The sequence below is a fragment of the Poromitra crassiceps genome (assembly GCF_964638095.1).
Source record: "Poromitra crassiceps genome assembly, chromosome: 3".
Lineage (NCBI taxonomy): Eukaryota > Metazoa > Chordata > Actinopteri > Beryciformes > Melamphaidae > Poromitra > Poromitra crassiceps.
The window spans coordinates 18,841,135-18,864,157 of NC_139625.1; the positions used below are offsets into that span (position 1 = coordinate 18,841,135).

At 44.8% G+C, this 23,023-nt stretch overlaps 1 pseudogene across 1 annotated transcript in view; it reads left to right on the forward strand.

The window, feature by feature from the left end:
- The first annotated feature begins 370 nt into the window (after window positions 1-370).
- Window positions 371-23,023, forward strand: part of LOC310773008 (alpha-1,6-mannosyl-glycoprotein 4-beta-N-acetylglucosaminyltransferase pseudogene) — a 115,945-nt pseudogene continuing 93,292 nt past the window's right edge. The window contains exon 1 of the transcript in view: window positions 371-466. The product of the transcript in view is annotated as an alpha-1,6-mannosyl-glycoprotein 4-beta-N-acetylglucosaminyltransferase pseudogene (transcript). The remainder of the gene's footprint in view (window positions 467-23,023) is intronic.

The window sequence follows — 23,023 nt, forward strand, 5'->3', positions numbered from 1 at the left end:
CACATTATAAACAAGAGTCACACTCATTCTCCTTGCGGTTATCAAACTCCAAGCTGTGATGGCAACGGGGTGTTGCACTCTACAGTTTGTCTGTGAGACCGCTATAGCTTTCTATGCAGAATGTGAACTATATTTCCAGGTGAAAACTGCCCCCGTGAACAATTCTCACTACCTACATTTCGTCGGAAGGTTTTATTGCTTGCGGGGGCGTTTATTTTATCGCCGTCCCAAAAGGGGGAAGTTCAACTCGCAGAGTTCCAGCGACGTCTTTAAAAAGTGCAAACACATTCTTGGCAAATCCGCCCAAGATTTGTGGATAATTACAGTCCCATAGGCGACATACGGGCTCGCCTCTCCTCTGTGAGAAATGATGGGTAATGCCTACCTTGTGTCTCCCCCGCTGGCAGAGGATCAGACAGATAATCTAAGTGAGGCACAGAGGCAGACTGAAGTGGGGGGAACGGAGGTGAACCTATTGTACTCCCACAGTCGCCACTTTCCATGATGCTTGTGGGCAGCTAGGGTTCTATCATCAAGGGCTATTTGGGCTCACAGAGCACACGCTGCCGGGCGCCCCGACGACGCTCGCGCATTATCAGGAAAACGCATTGCGCCCGACGCACCTCTCAGTTCTGATATTGCAAGAGAACTTGAACCCATTTTTTTTCGTCAGCCCCCTCGCCACCCGCTCTCGTGTGCCTGCTGCTGCCTTTGCAGGATAATCAATATATCCTGTGTCCTGCAGCAACAGGCCTCATCACAGGCATAATAAGCCTGGGTGAACCTGTAGTAAAGCGCTGTCTGCGTCTCACGAGGAGATGAATGTTTCAGCGAAAGGGGGCGTGGTTGTTAACCTGGGGTGGTGGGGGGGGTGGGGTGGGGGCTGGGGCACAAGTCATGCCTAAGACAAAAGGCTTCCCTTGGTTAAAAACCCAGCTGCCATCTTTGTTTTTGCCACTCGATTTTCCAAGTGGGATGGAAATGTGCAGCGGAGGCATTCATTGACGAGTGCGTCGGGGAAGAGAGAGAGAGTGATTGAAGGAGGGGAGTGAAGAGCACTACAGAAAGTGCAAGGCGTGCACCATCATGCCACAGAACATGTTGACCCATTTGTTCCAGAAGATGTTGGAGAAACCCACTGATTATGCGTTTGCGTTCGTAATTGATTCCCTTTGAGAAGCAGGACCAGGCTGTAGAGCAGTGGTCTTCAACAGGGGGTCCGTGACCCCCAGGGGTTCTGCAGATGTACTGCAGGAGCTCTGCCATTTTTTTTGTCAATGTAGTTTGTGAAAAAAAAAATATATATGTATATTAGACAAAAAATAATGTTGAGTAAACTTAATAGGCAATGATAATGATAATCTACTTTTGACAAAAAGATCTACAAAGTGGATCTGATGAAGCAATATGTGAAATATTATCTCTCCCTCTTGCTTTTTTTTAAATGTAATTATTAAATAAAAAGACATGTCAACCCTGATATCCTGGTAGGGGTCCATGCTCTGTTTTTCTATCAGCCAAGGGGTCCTGGGCTGAAAAATAAATTTGTAATTCTATTAAACATCATAAAGGGACACAGATTTCAAGCAAAATAAATTCCCATTACCGGGGCATCTGGGTAATGTAGAAGCAAAAGTACTGGCCTTCCACCGCGGAGACCTGGGTTCAAATGCTGGCACCGGTACTTGGTCAGACATTCCTACAGACACGAGCCGGTGGGGTATGAGTCCTGGTCGCTGCGTGGGATCCTGCGTGGGAGGAGGTGGAGCCACGACCGGGACAGCAGGAGGAATTGGCCAAGTACAATTGGGAGAAAATGGGGTGGTGGGGTGGGTTGGGGGTGGGACGAGAGAAAAAGTTGATAAAAAAAAACATAGATCAGCAGTGTGGTCCTTTCTCCTAAGATAGATCAGCACTGTGGTCCTCTCTCCTAACATCGATCAGCACTGTGGTCCTCTCTCCTCCTAACATCGATCAGCACTGTGGTCCTCTCTCCTCCTAACATCGAGCAGCACTGTGGTCCTCTCTCCTCCTAACATAGATTAGCAGTGTGGTCCTCTCTCCTCCTAACATAGATCAGCAGTGTGGTCCTCTCTCCTAACATAGATTAGCACTGTGGTCCTCTCTCCTAACATAGATCAGCACTGTGGTCCTCTCTCCTCCTAACATAGATCAGCACTGTGGTCCTCTCTCCTAACATAGATCAGCAGAGTGGTCCTCTCTCCTCCTAACATTGGTCAGCAGTGTGGTCCTCTCTCCTCCTAACATTGATCAGCAGTGTGGTCCTCTCTCCTCCTAACATTGATCAGCAGTGTGGTCTTCTCTCCTAACATAGATCAGCAGTGTGGTCCTCTCTCCTAACATAGATCAGCAGTGTGGTCCTCTCTCCTAACATTGATCAGCAGTGTGGTTCTCTCTCCTAACATTGATCAGCAGTGTGGTCTTCTCTCCTAACATAGATCAGCAGTGTGGTCCTCTCTCCTAACATTGATCAGCAGTGTGGTCTTCTCTCCTAACATAGATCAGCAGTGTGGTCCTCTCTCCTAACATAGATCAGCAGTGTGGTCCTGTCTCCTCCTAACATAGATCAGCAGTGTGGTCCTCTCTCCTAACATAGATCAGCAGTGTGGTCCTGTCTCCTCCTAACATAGATCAGCAGTGTGGTCCTCTCTCCTCCTAACATTGATCAGCAGTGTGGTCCTCTCTCATCCTAACATAGATCAGCAGTGTGGTCCTCTCTCATCCTAACATAGATCAGCACTGTGGTCCTCTCTCCTAACATAGATCAGCACTGTGGTCCTCTCTCCTCCTAACATAGATCAGCACTCTGGTCCTCTCTCCTCCTAACAGATCAGCACTGTGGTCCTCTCTCCTCCTAACACAGATCAGCAGTGTGGTCCTCTCTCCTAACATAGATCAGCACTGTGGTCCTCTCTCCTAACATAGATCAGCACTGTGGTCCTCTCTCCTCCTAACATAGATCAGCACTCTGGTCCTCTCTCCTCCTAACAGATCAGCACTGTGGTCCTCTCTCCTCCTAACGCTGGGGACATACCAGAGGCGAAAATTGCGCGCATGCGCCGCGCAGCGCACCTCCGCGCAGAAGTCGCTTAAAGTGTCCACACAGAGAGCGCAGCTCTCTTTGCGCGCTCTGCTCGTCCACTATATATTTTGCCCCAGATCTCCTGTCTTCCTTATCATGGCCAAGTAAATGATGACATAAATATCTAAAGTAATATGTTTGGGATAACAGTTAATGGCTACCTTCATTATAAAATGCAATTGCATCATTTGTCTGTTCTCCTCCCGTTTTCCCAGTGCCTGCTGTTGTAGAGAGAAGGCGAGTCCTAGCTCTCTACTTGTTGCTCCGCAGGCAATGAGCCCCTAGAAGCCGCTCCCCCTCTCCCACTGCTCTTTCTCTCTTTTCACACTTCCAAAGGGGCAATCAACAACGTAAATAAACATTATTTCACTTTGAAATTGGTTTTATTTGACGAATGTCCGGTTTCGGAGTTCCTGTCTGCCCTTATCTGATCTGTTCAACTTGACAGAGTCGCTCACAGGCGCAGACGGCCGCGCAGGAAAATAGAACTCCAGGCTGAGCTGAGCGGCCCTGAGCGTCCGCGGAGCTGAGCTGAGCGGCGCGCTGCGCGCAATTCAGTGTGGACTGACAGATCTGTTAACATGGTGTCCTAATGAAAACTGGCTGCGCACAAGGTCGCAAATGGTCGCGCAGCGCAGCTTACGTGCAGGAGACGCGTGCAGTGTGTTTTCACCGTAACATAGATCAGCACTGTGGTCCTCTCTCCTCCTAACATAGATCAGCACTCTGGTCCTCTCTCCTCCTAACATAGATCAGCAGTGTGGTCCTCTCTCCTCCTAACATAGATCAGCAGTGTGGTCCTCTCTCCTCCCCTTCAGAAGCCAGCTAAACTCAGAATGCGTAATTGGTCCACTAGCCCTGTTACACCTCAAAAGGCTTACCATCATTACTGCCAAGCAGAGGAACGAGAAGAAACGGTGAGCAGGATTCCCGACAATTATCTTTCCCTGGTGAGCGGGGCCTGCAAGAAGAACTAACGGGAAGGCATGGAGAGTAGGAGGCATATCAAAGAGACCCGTGGTGCTTTTTTCGTCATGCAAATGTGCCGTCGTTTTGCAGCCGAAGAGGGAGAGCCTGGGAGAGATGCTGGTTGCTGGGTGGGAGAGGAGGAGTTGCATCACCATGTTGTCTGGGGGAACAAAGGCTTTCTTTCATGCAGCAGCAAAACTGTGTTTGTTTACGGAAAAAATGCTTTGTGGTGTGAAACTTTGGGAGGTGTTACTACAGCGTCTGTGCAAGGCTGCTGTACAGCACTGCAACTCACAAATGCTGCACTCTCTCCGGTCAGAGGTTGAGAAATTCTTTCCTTTTTGTTAATCCACTTCCCCCAGGTCGTTGCTCCACTCCCTCTGCCGATTTGGGGTGAGTCCTAGACTATGCTTCTGCTGATACATGTGCAGTCGCCAGCCGCTTCTTTTCACCTGACAGCGAGGAGTTTCACCAGCAGGACATGGGAGGATCACGCTATTCACCGCAGTTCCAATCCCCATCCCCTCCAGAGGCGGCACTAGTGCAGCGACCAGCAGCAGGAATCAGAATCAGAATCAGAATGATCCCCGGGGGGAAATTGGGACAAGTTGCAGTTGCTCGCACTCAGGCATGAAATATCCACATAACACAGCATAACACAGTCTCACACAGTATCTCCCTAAACATAAAAAACAGTCAATAAAATACAATAAAATAAAATGGGGTCAACGGGATAGTAAAAGTAAGTAGAATTGTAGAATAGCATTCAATAAGTAGTTACAGTTACAATCTATGTACAGTACGTGTCAAATTGCAGTTATTGCACACTGGAATTAAATTAAATCAAATTGCACATTATCTGTGACGTAACTAAGGCACAGCTAACCTATCGGCTGACTCAGTCTCAGAGAGACTGAGTGTCTCCGAGGTGCTCTTCTTAGTGAGGCGTTAAAGAGTCCAATGGCCACAGGCAGGAATGATTTCTGTGCCTCTCTGTGGTGCATCTGGGTGGGATCAGCCTCTCACTGAACGTGCTCCTGTGTTTGACCAGCACGCCGTGGAGTGGGTGAGAGTCACACCCTTAATCCGGCTTCCCACCTGCAGACACGGCCAATTGTGCCTGTATGGACGCCCGACCAAGCCGGAGTTAACATGGGGGTCGAACCTACAACCCTCGTGTTGGTATAGGCAGGGAATGCACCACTGTACCATCCAGACGCCTTTTTTATGTCTTTTGTTCGGGAAGCTGGGTGCGGTGGGTGCTGCAGCCCCTGGTGGCAAGAGATGTAACTTTTTTTTTTTTTTACAGTGCACCTGAACGCAACATGCAAAATACCCGCTGAATAAGTGTCCAAATGTTCATGTAATTCTGGCCAATACTCCACTTCTGTTATAACATTTCAGTCTGGAAGATATAATCTTTATGACTAAAAGGCTAAATGAATAGCTTAGAAAATTAATAGCCCCGGGGGCCCATGGTACTATTAATCCGGCCCTGGATATATGGGAGGAATAGCAGGTAGGCCATCACTGTCCCTGATTCCTGAGGGTAAATTGAGTAATGCTGCAGAGAAGAGGAGAAGACACTGAATAATGACATCACAACAGTATAATCCTAATGTTAATTTAAAATTTAATATTCCTCTAAATATGGCTAAAAGTCCAAAAAGGGTAGGAGAGAGAATGAGGATTCCGACACAGCAGTGGGAGCAAGTGGTGACATGGAGGTGAGTGAGAAAAGGTGACTGAATAATGACACAACAGTCTAATCTTAATGTTAATATTACTCTAATCTGGCGACAAAGTGGCCAACTTTTTGGTCGCCGCCAAATTTTCCGGCAGCCGTCCCCCCCAATATTGAATCAGTGGCTACGGCCTTGCAGCACCCCCTACCTAAAAGTACTTCCAGCGCCACTGCAAGCAGTATGCAGCAGCTTTGAAATGTTAGCACCATAATAATCCATGATCAATCAAGCACAGACAGTGCCTAACAATAAAGCCACCTGTACTTCATGTTGTCACCTGTGTTCTATATTCCCTTTCATATGATAAATCATTAGCCATTAATTCTATGTATCTAAGATCAGTTTCATTTCCATAAGCCATTGTGCAAAGTGGGGTGACAATTCATCATTAAACCTCAGCAGAGGATTACCCTAAAATGATTAATTTTATGTAATTCTCTGGTGCCTCTCTTTACTGTTTTTGTTTAGGTCAGGTGAAAGTAGATCGTCGTATTGAGGGATGACACAGGGAAACAAATGCAACCCACACATGTTTTATGCATGAAAGTGCAGTGCCACTCATTTTAAAAATTCACATATGTTACATGGCCTGCGGCGGACCTGTCAGGATGTGAGAGCATGAAAGAGTGTCTCCAGGCGCTGAGCCTCTGATCTGTGATGTCAGCCCAATGCACAGCCCAGAGCACTTCTGCAAAAACACTGGAGATAGGGGAAAATGTCAAAATTAAGTAATTACACATTTTCCCAAGATGCTTTCTGTCATTATAGTTCTTATCACGCTGATGTATGTTCAAGTGCTTTTTTTTTTTAACTTGTTATTTGACAATATAAGCTGGGACAGCCACTCTCAAACCTCCATCAGAGGGCGGGACAGCTAGGGGAGGGGGCACAGACTCCGTTTACAAATAACGTCACACAAGCAAGATTGCAGTTCATGGAAACAATATAGTTTAGCTTCACTTTTGCGTAGCAGGAATGCGTCATCCATACAGTCAATAGCTTATGCTGAAATTCTCGTGTTTATTAGACAAATATAAATAGTGAAGTTGATGTCTACATCTGAATATCTTTACAAACCCTTTGCCTTTCCATCAAGGCAAAGGGCGTCTACTTGGTCAGTTCATAGTTTTGATGTCTTTACTGTTATTATGAAATGTGGAATATAGTAGAAAACTATTGACTGGTAGTGAATACATCCCCCCCCCCCCCCCCCCCCCTTCCCCATTTTTATCCCCCCATTAGTGCTAATTTTAATTTATTTATCCTGGTTGCTGCTCCACCCTCTGCCGATCTGGGGAGAGCCGAAACTGGCTCCATGCTTCCTCCGAGACATGGGCAGTTAGCCAGCCGCTTCTTTTCACCTGACAGGGGAAGCTTCACTGTTAGGACATAGCACGTGGGAGGTTCACGCTATTCCAACCAGTTCCGCTCCCTCCGAACAGGCGCCCCTAACGACTAGAGGAGGCACCACATCAGCAACCAGGATATTGCATGTTTTGGTGAGGGGTTCCTATATGAAGGAAACCCCCAGGGGGCATGGGGAGAACATGCAAACTCCACACAGAAAGGCCCTTTTGACGAACCCACCCGGGCGGTGGGCACTCGAGGACATGCGGATAGGCACGCACTCCTTCTAATATAACATGAATGTACCAGACAAAAGTAGCTTAACTTCATACATGATACATTTGTTTTAGCTTTCATGGTAAATGCTAAATGGACTTACTGAGTATGTAGCGCTTTTATCGAAAGCGCTATACAATATGCCTACATTCACCCATTCATACACTGATGGCAGCAAGCTACCACACAGGGTGCAGGTGCAACCATCGGGAGCAATTTGGGGTTCAATATATTGCCAAAGGACACTTCGGCATCTGGCCTGATGGAGGCGGGCATCGAACCACCGACCTCCTTTATCCAAAGTGGTTAGTCGACAACCTACTGTACCTCCTGAGCCACAGCAGCCCCTGTATCATATCTAGTCAATTGTTTATTGATAACAGAATTTAAATATTAATAGTCCAATCGGAAGCCATTCCTTACACCCCCCAAAGAAATTCATTCAGATATGAAGTCTCCATTTAATTCAAGAGTTCAGTCTTTGGTAAAAATCAAGACAAGCAATTTAGCACTTTCTCATAAGCGATCTGGACTGATTGAAGCATCTGCAACCAAATTGTAAGTGTGTCTCAGAAAAAGGGGCGGGCTTAGCATCCCGCACACAGCTGAGACAGTTGCGTACACAGTCTTCACTCCCACAATTAGAGGTTATTTGGAGATTTTCGAGGAGGGGATCAATTCCAGTGTGGACTATCCACTCTGCAGTATGTCAGTGTGTCATGCTGTGATGGGGAAACCATTACATGTTGTCCCCTATCTCTTTGGGGGCTAAAAGAAAAAGAAATCTGAGGAGTTTCTCTTCAAGTGGTTCTGAGCCCTAAGAGGCTTTCCACACACGCACACGCGCACACACACACACACACACACACACACACACACACACACACACACACACACACACACGTGTGTGGATGGGCCAGAGGACAGAGGGTCTAAACACCACTGAGCGAGAGTCAGCGCTTTAGAGGCTTGATACTTTAGAGTTGAATTTCAGCTTATGCTCAACTTGACACACGCTTCTGACTATATACTGTATACACTTATGCTTGGTTCACACCAGCAGCGCTCCACAGAAGCTTTGAGCAGGAGCCATGTCATTCACAGCAGAAACACACTGTTATGTCCACGCCTCGCTCTGTTTTGCCCGACGCTGACCTGCCCCCGCTCACAACAACCTGCATCCACTTCATGCCTGGCTGCTCGAGTGCAGCGCACCGCACGCTTGAAAAATAGAACGGAAGCTGAAACTATCGCATGCAGCGTCGCTTCAGCGTGGTGCGCGGCGAGGCAAAGCGCTGCGGCTGGTGTGATCGGCATCGCCTGTTAACAAGGACGCCGAAGTGAAGATGCCTCCGTTGCTACAGCGTAGGATTGACGTATGGTGTTCGGCCCTAGTCTGCGCCCTCATCCATCTATACCAGTATCTGTTTCCCCCCCCTCCGATCCACCCATCGTGCATCCCTCCCATGGCTTCCCTCCCTCCATCCAGCCACTCATCCATCCGGACCAGGCTCGGAAAAAGTAGGACACACTTTTTAACTGCCACCACTTTACCGCCCCGGCTTAATCAAGTGGAAAACATGCACGTTGCCTGCTCATCCCCAAATTAATTAGCAGAAAAATACCTGTCGTGCATATTATAATTACCGGCCAGTCACTCTGCCACAGGCTGCCTCTGGCATGCACGGTTGACTAAGAGACGGGCGGGGGACGGCCTTGAAGTCGAGGACCAAGTCGGGGGGGGGGGGGGGGGGGGGGTGCTGTCATCATCATTGACTCATGATGTACAGTCTTTTGCATCTTCTTTTTCTTTCTCCTTTAGCACGAGGAAGGGGGGGGGGACACGTCATCATTTGTGTTAACAAGGAGGTTGATGATCGCCCACCCACCCAGTCTCCCAATATAAAATCCAAAACAGCGTTTCTAAAACACCCGCAGGCTTCCGTCCCTCGGGACCCCGCCGTATTATTCACTGACTTGATAGCCGGGCATTATATTACTATATCTCAGTAAACACGGGCCTGCGGAAGAGAAGTCAAAGACGCTGCGGCGCTTGACTCTAATATTGATATATTGAGTATAATGTACGGCTGCCTCGGTCGAGAAATAGTTTAGAATTCAGAGCAATCTATTATGAATTAATTGTACTACTAAAAAGCCACCGAAAATGTTCTGAACATTGTGCGATATAAGCTCAAACGAATGGTGTAAATAATATGCTGCAATCATAGCCGCTAATAAATCTGCCCCAATGTGCTATTCGTCGAATCGCCTTCAGTCAGTAGATATAGGATGCATCTGGCTCGACACTGGAGCTCACACACGCACTCTTCTTCTTCACACACAGCGGCTGGTTATATATAGTGACACTGATCGGGAATGATTAAAACATAACGGAGTCCCTCCCTCCCTCGCACCAATCTATTCCTCCCGCCCATCCTTCTCATCTCATCTATGCTCCGGCAGTCACATATTCTTTGAAGGAGAGCTTTAATTGGATCTCCACAGAAGGTGCTGTCGGATTAACCATGCAGAAAAACAGAGTTTGGCTGGTCATGCTTCTATCGGGGGCCTCGGATTGCTTCCGACAAGACAGTGATCCCAATAATCCCACTGCTACACGAGAAAGGGGCCAGAGATATTGGATCAAAAAGCAGATGTGCATTTTTCACCGCGCTTGGAGTGCGTGCGTGCGTGGAGGGCCGACGACGAGATAAGTTTGCGGTAATTGTATGTGGCTGCAGAGTCGCACGCCTCGATGTGAAACGTGAAATCCGATGGGCTGCGGTGGTTATTGTCTCTTTTCGTCGTGTTACTACCGCGGATTGTGCTACTGAATGGGGAAATTGCAAACAAATGGCTGAAACAAGAACATTGCATTCTACTGAAGTATAGATTGTGTTTCCGAGAGAGAGGACGTACATACAATATGTCGCTTTTGAATGAAGCGAGCGCCCTATTGTTAGACCAAGTGCCATCCCTGCTTGGCGTTCTATTCATTCTCATTTTCATAGATTTCCACCGTGCTGTCGAAGTGGTTATCTCCTTTACAGCAGTGGTTATCAAAGTGGGGTCCGGGGTCCCCAGGAAAAAAGGGGGTAATTATTTTCACTATAATTCCATCCATAAGTAGCACTATGGCAGAATGTATGACTATTTTGGTCGTGGGTTTCATACACTTTCTGTAATAAAACATCTAAAAGCAACAATCTTACCAGATGGAGGACGATGGGACAAAATCGTATCAAATGGGAGTCCATGATCTAAATTGTGTCAGTTTATGGGTCCTTAAATGTGAAAAAGTTTGAGAACCACTTTGTTTGCTCCCATGTTGTTTCTGGGTCGGCTGTATGTACATCCATGGAAAATGGCCTGTTGCCATGGGGACAGTACAGAAGCTTTGTATGGCCAATAGGAAACGTTGACAGATCTAAGAGACATGATCCATATGCGCCCCAGTCTGGTTCCCCCTGTTGAAGTGATGGTGCCCCGCTAACGGCTTGTTAACATTTTGAGTTATTGGATTGAACGCATTCCTTTTTCTGTTTTCAAAGAAAGTAAGTGGAAGTAACTGAGCTATTAAAACAGTAAGCCCTGGTTCACATAGGCATCTCAGAAGCAGCGCTTCACGGAAGCTTCGAGCAGGAGCCTTGCTATTCGCACCAGAAGCACTGTGTTTTGTCCACGCCCCGCTCTGTTTTGCCCGGCGCTGCCCTCCCTCTGCTCACAGCTTGCATTGACTTCATGCCTGGCGAGCCTGGCTGCTCGGGTGCAGCACTACACGCTGCACACTTGAAAAATAGACCAGAAGCTGAACACGCATGCAGAGTAGATTTAGCGTGGCGGCTGGTGTGATCAGTCTCACCTGTTAACAAAGACGCTGAAATGAAACTGCCCCTGCGTTGCATTGCTTCAGCGTATGGTGTGTTCGGACTGTAAGTGATTGCGTGTGGCAGCTAAGCTGAAGCCACACATGTATTTTTGAGGATGCAGGTTGGGTTAATTAATAGTGTATAAACGTACCACTGAAAAGTTTCAAATTTTCTGTCAGACTTGTCTGTGTGCGGTAAGTGCACAGATATTTTCAGGATTGGGCCTTTAAGTTTAGTTCTAAGATACTTTTTTTATGACTACATTTTCATGCAACTATTGTGATTTTTTTGACTGTGAATTTATGAAGTCACTTGTTTGCTTCATGGACAGGGTTTTGCATACAAAACTGTGCCTAAAAGCTTCAGGTCAACCAGGTATTAATTGAAACACGCTTATCCCCTTATCCTACAGGCTAATTCACAGAAGATATTATATTTCATACCGTACTTTTGTACTTTTGAAACACAAAATTGCATTTAAGAGTAAATAATTTGAAGCTTTCACAATCATTTGAAGCTTTCACTGGCTAACATGGAGGCCTACTGTAGTTTTAGCTGAGTACTATATTTCTACATTAAATTGGCTATACTTTCTAATATTTTAACCTATTATCTCAACATCACATGACCAATCAGCTAGATATCTGTTCTAGTTCCATTACTGCTGCCCGTCTACCACTGGACTAAGGTTTGTAAAAACTGGCAGGGCGGATATGTTTGGCAATGAAGTCTCCAGTTCTCATGTCATTTGATTGGGCCTGCTCACTGCTCACTGCCACCCTGGTCTGGGGAGCGCTTTGGTGTGCCCGGGCATGGAACACTTGCGAGTGGGAAAGCCAACCGTTCCGAAACACATAGACAACACACGGGCGAGGATAATCTCCAGGCATAGTTGATGACGCAAGTGCACTCTGATCGGGGGAGGGGGGGGGCAATCGTTCCCGGTGGGGTGCGGAACGGAACAAAAGCAATCATTCCCAGTGAGAAAGCACAGGGCTCATAATATGAGCATATTATGGTCACAGGGACTGTGGGAAAAACAAAGAACATTCCATAAGAAGCTCTACTTTCACAGCTATAGCATTTGTTTTGATGGAGTAGATGCTGCCACTTTCTTTCAAATGGTAAACACAAAGAACGACATGGCCATGGCCATGTCCATGGCCATGTCCATGGCCATGTCCATGGCCACACGCAACACACACTTGTATGTGTTTATTTACACGTGCGTGTGTGTGTTTGCTTTCACATGCGATTCTATTAAAAGCTTAACACTAGAAGTCCCGGAATTCTATAACTACTAAAACTCCCATAGGCAGTCATTCTGACTGCCATACATTATTTGTAGATCATTTCAATAATCATTTAAAATTCAAGAATAAATGGATCTGTAATGTTAGGATAGGTACTGTATAATAATCAATATCAGGAAACACAAATATAAATTCTAGTGAACGTGCAAATGTATTAGTTCATCAAACCACAGAACCAGCTATAATTACAGATATACAAATTCGAATTAGATCAATATTTTTTCAATTTCTTTGGAAAATAGAAATGTAATTAATCAATTAATCCTTCTAACAATAACTCATAAAAGCATAACCAATGTGCATTTCAATTCACAGCAAAAACATTTTTGGACACATGAAAAGAATACACCTCAAAATGGCCAAAACCGTCAATCTGACGGGCAAAGGAAAATACTTGCTAAACTTTTGTAAAAGAGAGAGAGAAGAGTCTTGTTTGCCAGACTACCGGTATCTCCCTAGAGAGAGAGAGGTGAGTGTATATAAAGTGCATTGGAGAGGGGTAGAGAAAGAGAGAGAGACCTGAAAGAGAGAGAGAGACCTGTACCATCCATGTTGGTGCGTGGCCTATTGCAGAATCCTGCTGATGTGGCCACTGTCCATTAGGGCTGCTCGATAAATCGATTTTGAATCGTAATCGAATTAATTAGTTAGGACAATGTTAAAAAAATTAAAATCGTAAAAACTAGGGTAATTACATTATGGCGGGGCGGCTCTCTGTCATGTACGCGTGCTGTAGCAGCACACGTAAAGTCTCTCTGGAGGCTGTGACTACTGAACTTATTTCAATCCCTCCAAAAACCACAGTGTGTGAGCACTGAGCAGTGTGTTGCACTGCGGGGCGGGCTGTGCAATATAACGATTACCACAACACACACACACGCGCGCACGAACAAAGGCGTTATCACTGGACGCTGAAATGTTGCTTTTAGTTCACATAACACGTGAGGCCAACGAGTAACGTTAGGACTCACCTCCAAAAGCGCAAATCCACCAGTGTCAAGTGACTGCAGGTTAGCAAGCAACAGCCAGGAAGTTAGGCATAGCAAGTTGGGTTAAAACAGGAAGTTGGCTTCTTCTGCCTTCAGAGTAAAAGCGTAATTTGTCACTAATGAAAAAAAGAGGAAAAAAAGAGCTCTACAAGGCAACAAATGTTTCGAGAAGTATAATAGTATAAAAAAAATCTAAATCGATACCGGGTTGTTTCTGCCTAGTGTTTTATTTGTTCTTAGTTTTGTAACAGCCTAAAACATAGAAAAAACTGTTGTTAGGCAACAGTGATGCAGAGTATCAGGAGCGGGAAAAAGTAGCAACCACTGAAATTATAGTCTCTACACCGTCATTTACAATATCTGACCTTCCTGTTCAAAAGTTAGGCCTACATTTTCACTACTGGATGGTGGCCATGCTGGATTTCTTGCTCAAAATTATGTCATAACGTCAAACTGATGTTAGAATCGGAATCCTTGTGGTCAACGTGCATGAAAAAGTGTCTTCATACATGATTCTAGGTGCTCTGGTTCAAAGTTCACTTTTCAAGTCGGTGTCAGTGGCCATCTTGAATTTTTGAGTGAAAATGATGTCAGAATTTGATTCAATTTTTCAACTCTGCGCGAGTGGCCATCTTGGATTTCTGGGTCAAAATGATGTAACATCAAACTGATGTTGGAACCAGAATCCTTGTGGTCAAATTACATGGAAAAGTGTCTTCATACATGATTCTAGGTGCTCTGGTTCAAAAGTTAATTTTTCAATTTGGGAGCTAATGTTTTATAAAGGTCCATAGAAGTGAAATCAATCATCAAAACATGTTAACCAGAGAACGGTCAATATAGACCTATAAGGCAGGCAGTCAATATGACTGCTATGGGAGTTCTAGGTAGAAATACTCTTTTGTGTCTTGTAATTTTGATAAAATAACAATGTTAGGCCCAATCCCAATTCTTTTCTTAACCCTCAATCTTAACCCTCCAGCTCAACCCTCAATCTTAGTAGCCCTCAAAACTAAGTGTTAAGGGCTATCTTGCGACTTTAAAATGGGACAGCCCTTAAAGGCAGATACGTCTTCAGACTGTGGGGGGCAGCAATATGCCAAAGCTCCGGATCCAGTCTGTCAATTCAAAAGAAGAGGAAAAAAGCATCCTTACAAATATTTCCTTGATAATATAGATGTAGAAATTACGATAACCATTGTATTATCTTAGTTTAAATGTCATTTTATGGATTTCCGTTTTGGAGCCTAACACATTTGTTGTTGCTAACTATCGATAGCCAGTAGCCGTGCTGGTCAAGCCATATTATTATTATTATATTATAACATTGTTAACGTTGTTATGAAATGCCATAATTCTCGGTGGTAATGTCGTTGTTGAGTTGTTTTTATCAAGATACAGCCTACGTGTAATGCTACGCACCACTCGTTAGCAACAACAATGTTGTTAGGATTCCAAAACGGAAATCCATAAAGTGACATTAAACTAAGCTAATACAATGGTTATCGTAATTTTTACATCGCTATTAACAAGGAAATACTTAACTTTGTAGGGCTCCTTTTTTCCTCCTTCGCCGCCATCTTCCATCTGAATGGATCTAGCTGATGACACGCAAGGCATTCTGGGATCGCACTCACCGCCAAGTGTGGTCGTGGAAAATCTCAAAACTGAGGGCCGTAGACCCCTCAAACTCGACCCTTAACTTAACAAAGTGAGAATCGGGACAGCACTAGCACTTCGCGGAGTGCGCATTTTTGAGACTGAGGGTTAAGATTGAGGGTTAACTCATTGAGTGCCAGCCACTTTTGGAGAACGGACGCTCCCAGTGCCAGAGTTTCAGAGCTTTTTACAGTGATTTCTCGAGGCCCACAGAATATTGTGTGATATTACTATGTAAACACTGAACACGCAAAAAGAACGATGAGACTCTCTTCTATCATCAGCAAAAACAGGTTTATTGATATAATTTTCCGTTCTTTAGTTATCAGCCGGAGAAGATAGCTTGATTTAACCAAAAACAGCCGTTTTTTTCTAGAAGCTGAGATAATGACCCTTTTGTGAAATTAAACATTTCAAACACATCACTGACTCTGAAGCTAATTTTCTGATGTAGTCACACCTCAAAAATAATTTCCTTCAATAAAACAGTGAAGGCCAGGGAATTTTGTTTGGCAGAATAATATTTTTTAGCTGCAACCAGCAGCGCTGGCCCCTGCGTGCGCTGCTGGTTGCAGCTTCTTGCTGGTCTTGATTTGCTGCTGGTGGGCATCGGATATTCTGGCTTGCGTTTGCCAATCCTGTCCTGCTGTCTGGGTCTGTCTGGGTCAGTGTTGTGTGCTGCTCTGCGTGCCCCCCCTACCCCTCCCACCCCTCAACTGCACACTCCTCCTCCGTATGGGAGTGTCTCTGGTGGCTCTCTGCTGAGTTTGCTGTGCACAGTGAAGGGTGCGCGACATCCAGCTTTTTTACAGCGTTCCGCGTGTGTTTGTCACCGGCTCCTATGCTTCCAGTTGAGAATAATAACAACTCCACGGCTGATCATGCGGATGGGCTGTCGCAGCGGACACGGAGGAGCTCAATTGTGGGAGCAGATTGGCTGCTGCAGGCACAGCTAACGTTAGAGCTTCATGCATATCGATGCATACGGATGCGATGCGATTTCCGTTTCCCCAACGACTTCTTCTCTGTTTTTCTCTGCCTTTCTGTAATCTGGAGAGCACTGTCGCCACCTAAGGGTTCTGTAAAATAGGTTATAGACCTCCAATAGCTACAATATTTGTACAGGAGATGCAGAAGGCTTTGATCGACGTCCCACCGTCAAAAAACGCATTGGACGTCGAAAGACGTCCTTGGCACTCTACGTCACTATTTAATTGGACGTCGAAAGACGTCCTTGGCACTCAATGAGTTAAGATAGGAATTGGGATTGGGCCTTTCAATAGAATATACACACATTTAAGAAAAGTCAGGGTCCTATAGTTACATGGGGTTTATCTCAACAAAGTTATTGCATTGCAAAATTTGAAAGCAGTCAAAATAACTGCCTTGGGAGTTCTAGTGTTAAGGGTTGTCTGACAATGAATAATACATAGCGATGATTTGCCCTCAGGATGTTATGGAAATTGCATTTTCATCAGGGATGTGTATGTATGAGTAGCATGCAAAATATTTGTGTCCTCGTCTCCACTCATATGTGTGGGTTATAATGTGATGATGATTGGGAACGACGCTATAGATTACCAAAGTGGTAGACAAATGTCTGTTGACAGTGATATCCCACCCTACTGATTAAGCAGAGATTACAAAAGTGCCTATACAGTACATACTTGAGATTCAAACAATTACATATAGTTTCCTAAATGGGTTGGGATTGACAGTGGGATGGAGTGCTACTTGTGGAGGGTGCCCATGTCTTTGGGATATCAATAGCAAAGGACTGCATGGAGATTTCCACAGTAATTAACCAAACCATCCCTGCCTAAAGTGAATTGTTCTGGTGTGTAAACTGACATATGTGGAGGAGAATTAAATTCTTTAAAGTGGCAGGTTGGCCACTTCACACGTTGTCGGCTGTAATAGCAGCGGGAAGTGGAGTATGCGTGTGAAGATTTTGAACATCAATACCCGGGAATGATGGAACGTGATGGCAGTGAAGGGCACACGGCACGCTCATGTTTGGTCTGTGATTATTTTAAACCTGTATGGTGGATCAGGGGGCGTCCGGGCAGTGCAGCGTTAGATTTCCCGCCTACCAACATGAGGGTCGCAGGTTTGAGTCCCCGTGTTACCTCTGGCTTGATCGGGCATCCCCTCAGCTGTACGAACCCTGATCCCCTGTGGCCGACACAGCCACAATTAGGGCTGCGGCACTACTCCAGCGCAAAACGGGCACCAACGCAGAATTACCGCCTTTGCGACGATAGAGCCCCTGGTGTTTGACTTGTCTTTGTGTGCATTTATGTACTGTATGTACAGTATTGTTGATAAGGGAGATAGATTATGTTTCATTCAGAGCTTATAATGTACTGTACCGAAACCAAATACCACCAAGCTGGTTGTGTGGCAATAAAGTGTATTGTATCTTATTCACTTAAAGCAGCTACGAGCAAGATTTTTCGATTGTTATTAAACAGTCTAAATGTAATATTGATGCATCACATCTTACCTATAATAGTAGCTGAGACCAAAGCCGTGTGAATCGGAGATTGCTCTCTTAATATCGAGTCTGTGTCTGTCTTCCGGCGGGCCGGATAGACCAGGAAGTGAAACGAAAAAGTTTACGGCAGCTGCCTGCCTTCAACCATTTCGCTCTGCCTAGCAACAGACCATAAACAAGGAGAACGCCATGCTCGCTACATCCAGGGGCTTGCTACTCTCACGAACATCTCTCGTTATATTCTAACAGTTTGTTTGGAAGTTATTTTGTTATTTTGTGGTAATGGCCGAAGTGGCTGCCGCAAACCGTTTCATTTCACTTCCTGATCTGCCCCGGCCGCAGACAGACTAATCATCAAGACAACACTGGCCGATTCACTCGGGGTTCAAGCGAGACTACTCAGCATTTTTCCGTCTACTATTGGAGGTAAGATGTGAGGCATCGATATTAAATTTAGACTGTTTAATAACAATCGAAAATCTCGCTCGTAGCTGCTTTAAGGTGAGTTTTGTCCATTGATCCCTCTGGGTTGTGACCTGACGCTCCCAGATGGTATGTTCTCACATAACCATCTGGGAACAAATCGCTTGGGAAACCATTTCAAAGTAGGGATGTTCATCAATTATCGAAAATCGATAATTGATCGTTAAGGATTGGAATCGATCCTGTGGCATTTGGATCGATTTTTTATAAAAAAAAAATTTATTTTTTATTTTTTTTGGACTAGGTTTGGGTGGAATTCGTTCCTCCTCGCACCACTCCATTGCACAGCCGACTAACGTGAGGTGGAGCTTCATATAGTCTCTAGTTTTCTGGCTGGGCACGGGCCTTTGTGCCAACAAAACTGTTTTAAACATGGGAAATTCACACCGGCATGCGCCGGGGACAGCAGTGTTGGAGAGGAGACACATTGAAATAAAGAGTTCATTGAGGAGAACACGTTGTCTTTCGTATTTTCTGCCATAGGCATTCATTTTGTAACAAAAAAAAAATATATATAGAAAATTTTCTAAGTATTAATATGATCGATAATCGATAATTGATCGTTAATTTTCACCAATTATCGATTTGGGAAAATTTTCAAAATGAACATCCCTATTTCAAAGCGCAGGCACTTAAAAAAAAATACCAGGCAGGTGATTGGATGAACTATAGTCTTGTCATAGGCTCGCTCTCAGTAGCATCACACCAATGATTTGTGCGAAGTGCGGTGGTTCGGATTCAAACCAATAGATTGAGGCATTGCAAGATGGATTTGTCATGCGATGGTGATCTCATGATCTGGCGTGAATCCAGCTGCCTCGCAAAGTTATCTGGGTCTATAAAGTGAAACTGAATGCATATGTGACTAACTACAATTTAAATGTAGCCTATATTATATAAAATGTATCATGTCATTGTGTATGTCCACAATTGATAGTAAGCTACAATTCATGGCCTCGGTCTGCTGTACCGCCATGCAATTTTTCTTAGGCAGACTATATAAGCTGCTGTAAGATATGGTGAACTTTACTGTCTGAGGGGTGAATTTGATTTTGCAGTCGTCAAATATGAACAAAGTACATTAGCATTAAAGCAAACAAATAAAACAACCAACCAAACATCAAATTTTGATTTTACTGGTTGCAATATAGCCTATGTACTGCAGCCAAACAACTCTTGAGGGAAAACCCATTACATTATTTATCATAGCTTTCAATCACCCACATAATAGCACGCTAATTAACCTTTTCACTGGCTTAGATGCACGGCCAATTACCCAACTGGATTGGCACAGACCGTTGATCACCAAAGATGTAAAATGGGGAAAAGTGATAACGGCGCGTGGCAGAGCTGAAGTGATGGGTTTGTTGCTGCCCAGTGTTCATCAACAAAAACACCAGCCGTCACTCCCGTCACTCCTCACGCCACGATGTTGACCAGGCTCCAGCGCCCTGATACAGTTCATCTATGAGAAATACTACGAGAAATAACTCATGAACCCTGTCAGCCAATGGTGTATTATGCATAGGGTCCTTACGGAGTATGATAAACCCCCTGTTGGAAATTACTTTTGATAAAGGTCATATGGTTAAAGACTTGCTGGATGCCGCTCTCATATTTAATTTTCTGGCTGCTGCCTCTGCTGCTGCTGCTGCTGTACTCTGCTTGGCATGTGGATTGTCAAAGTTAAAGAGAACTCATAACTATTTGCAAGAATGTCGAAATTTCTGCAGCAAAAGTCATTCAGTCCCATATTCAGTTTACAAATCTTAAAAGTAAAACAACTTGATCATTTAAAATTATGACCATAACCCCCCGGTTCTATGATTAATATGAGCGAGGTGCCTGTGTTTTAGTGCTGAGTTTTATAGAAATTAGTGTCAATACCTTGAAACCAGTCATAGGACGGCAGATCACGGCACTATTATGAAGAAAAACACTTGATTCTACAACATTCATGAAAGGTTGTATTTGCATAGGAAACAAATAATGCTTTTTTAAGCGGCGCAGCCACTTCTATAAGTGACTGTGTGTTTGAGCACGAGATTTAGCCTAGGCCCCTCCCACAAGGAAGTGAGAGTGGAGACAGAAGGCACCGTGGCTCCAAACACAAGCCGGTGAAAGATGGACGCATGCATGGGACCTGCAAAACCTGCTCCGCTTACTTCAACACCTGCATGTGATTTTTTTCACTTTAAAAAAAATTATGATTTTAGGACTCAATAATAGACCGATTTATTCAAACAAGCCATTCTTGAAACTAGTGGAATATAGCAGATCACTGTATGAGGGATCAGCCGAGCAGCATTTTGGTAAACAAACCGCGTTTCCGGAGAAAAATGGCTATGGGACCCTATGGAGCCAGCCTTGGGTGCTCACACTAGCCCCAGCTATGTTGTATACATTTTAAAAACTATGACAGTTCACACAAATTTAACATGACATGCATAAACTATACATCAGACTCTTGAGCTGCTTCTGCTCTCACTCATGTCAAATTAGAAGTGATGTCATGTATAGTTTTTGAGATATGAACGTTTGTTTGGCACAACTCATAGGCTGCTAATTAACTGCTGCTCTTCTGGGGGATTTGCGGTGTCATGACGTCACGCTGATTCCGTGTGCATCAAGATGTCCCATGATAATTCTTGACTTATTTTTTTCAGAAATATACGATTTTTACACTCAATACTAAATGACGAGTTCAGATGAAATGTGTTGCAGCGATACATGTATGCACTCAGCAAGCACTTTATTGGGAACACATAGCAGTGTAACATTCACATCAAATATCAGAAAGGGGGAAAATGTGACCTCAGTGACTTTGACCGTGGCATGCTTATTGGTGCCGGACAGGCTGGTTTGAGTATCAGAATGCAGCACATTGAACCTTGAGGCAGATATCCCTTTGGTCGCCGCTTGACAGTGAGCTGAAAGTACCCAGTATTAGTAAAGTCTTCCCAATAAAGTGCTCGAAATAGTGATATTTCCCTAATCCCTCTATTACTTACAGTATACTACTTCAAGGTCATGGAGCCATCTACTGGTAATTTTCCCAAATCCTGTGACAAAATGTGACTTTGTGTGGGGCCGACTCATGACATCCAACAACATTGATTATTCTGCATGGACCCCCTTCCCTGCTGGGCTCCATGCCTGGGACAACAGTGATAGCAGCCCCCCATCCAGATGGTCCCCCTTTATTATGAGTCTGCGGCATGTAGGGAGGCCAACTCTCAATCCCACGTATGCAACTCCTCCCTGCGGACCCACTGACACTCTGTGCTTTGATCTCCGAGACCCTTTCTCATGTCGACAAGAGGCGAAAACGCACAAGAAGGGGGGGAAATACAGACGTATCCTTTCATACGACTCAGCGGGTGGGGGCCCGATTCATCTTTGTGCCTGTGCCTTGTTTCCTAATCAGCCTGTGAAGTTGCAATGCACTGCGCCCGTTTGTGAATGGCGCCGACAACAGAGGCTACTTGGCCCATCGTTCGCTCCATCTGCCAAGATGGACGGCGCCAGATTCGAGGCGCTTCCTGGGTTTTCTCCACATGTCCATGTTCTCTCTAGGCGACTGCGGTCCACACGAAAAATCACTTGTCAGTGTTGTATCACAGAAAAAAAACACTACTTTGCCGTTTAAATTTTTCAGTATGCATGGATAATTATTCAGTAGTTAATCAGTAGTAGTAGTAGTAGTAGTAGTAGTAGTAGTAGTTCACTCCATGTTTCCTCAGCTTTTCAATGACACTTTACTAACGCCACTAAGCGAGTTTTATATCAATTCAGATTGTGCCTTCTTAACATAGTGACTACGGTACATCCCTACATGCACAGTATTCCACTATTATTCAGAAAATGACAATATTCGGAATTTGATAGCTGTCATGTAAACAGTATACCGTATTCCGGTTGGATTTTCCGAATTTGACCTTTTCGCCAATTTGAAAATTTCCGAGCAAACGTGGGGATATGCCGATATTATTCAGGTTTTATGAGGATCCTTTGACCATGTATACAGCGCATTCGGAATTATGCATCTCAATTGACGTTTTTACCACAGTTTGTGACGCACGGACATCTTGTCTGTTTGTGGTCAGCTGCATGATGCTTTTTTTTTTGCACAAATATGGCAACGCCAAACTTTTCAGCTGCAAGCCCAGATGACGTTGGTAAGAATTACGGACAAAAGACAACTAGGTAGCTAGCTGGCTCGTTTAGCTGTTTGTAAATGGTGTGTATTTAGGGTTGCACGGTATACCGAAATTTCAATACTTTTTATTTAAAACGGTTCGGTATTGGAAGTTCCCAAAGTTCGGTACCATCACTTTAACTGGTCGTTGCTGTGCTTTTAAAATTAAGTTGCGGGATGCCTCCTTTAATTAACGTTACACGCGACGCAACAAATAAACACACATTTCCCAGTGTCTCTGCATCACACTGGACATCAACACTAGGCTAGCGGGAGACTTCTCCCCCTCCATATACACAAATGTTATGCGTAACGAACATGAATCTTACCGAGAGGGAGAGAGCTAAGCTAAAGTAGCTAACAGCTAAGCTAAGTATAACTAGCGTGTTAGCGTTAGCTAGCCGATCGGAAAAGCATGTAAACAGCGGTGAGATTAGTGAGAGTCGGTAAAAGGAGGAGAGACAGTGTTGCCAGATGGCAAATGTTGAATTATCGTACCAGAGGGTCAAAATTATCGTTTTTGGAGTGAAATTATTGTACGCCCCCTCCCCAGCGCGGCGCGCCTATAGCTT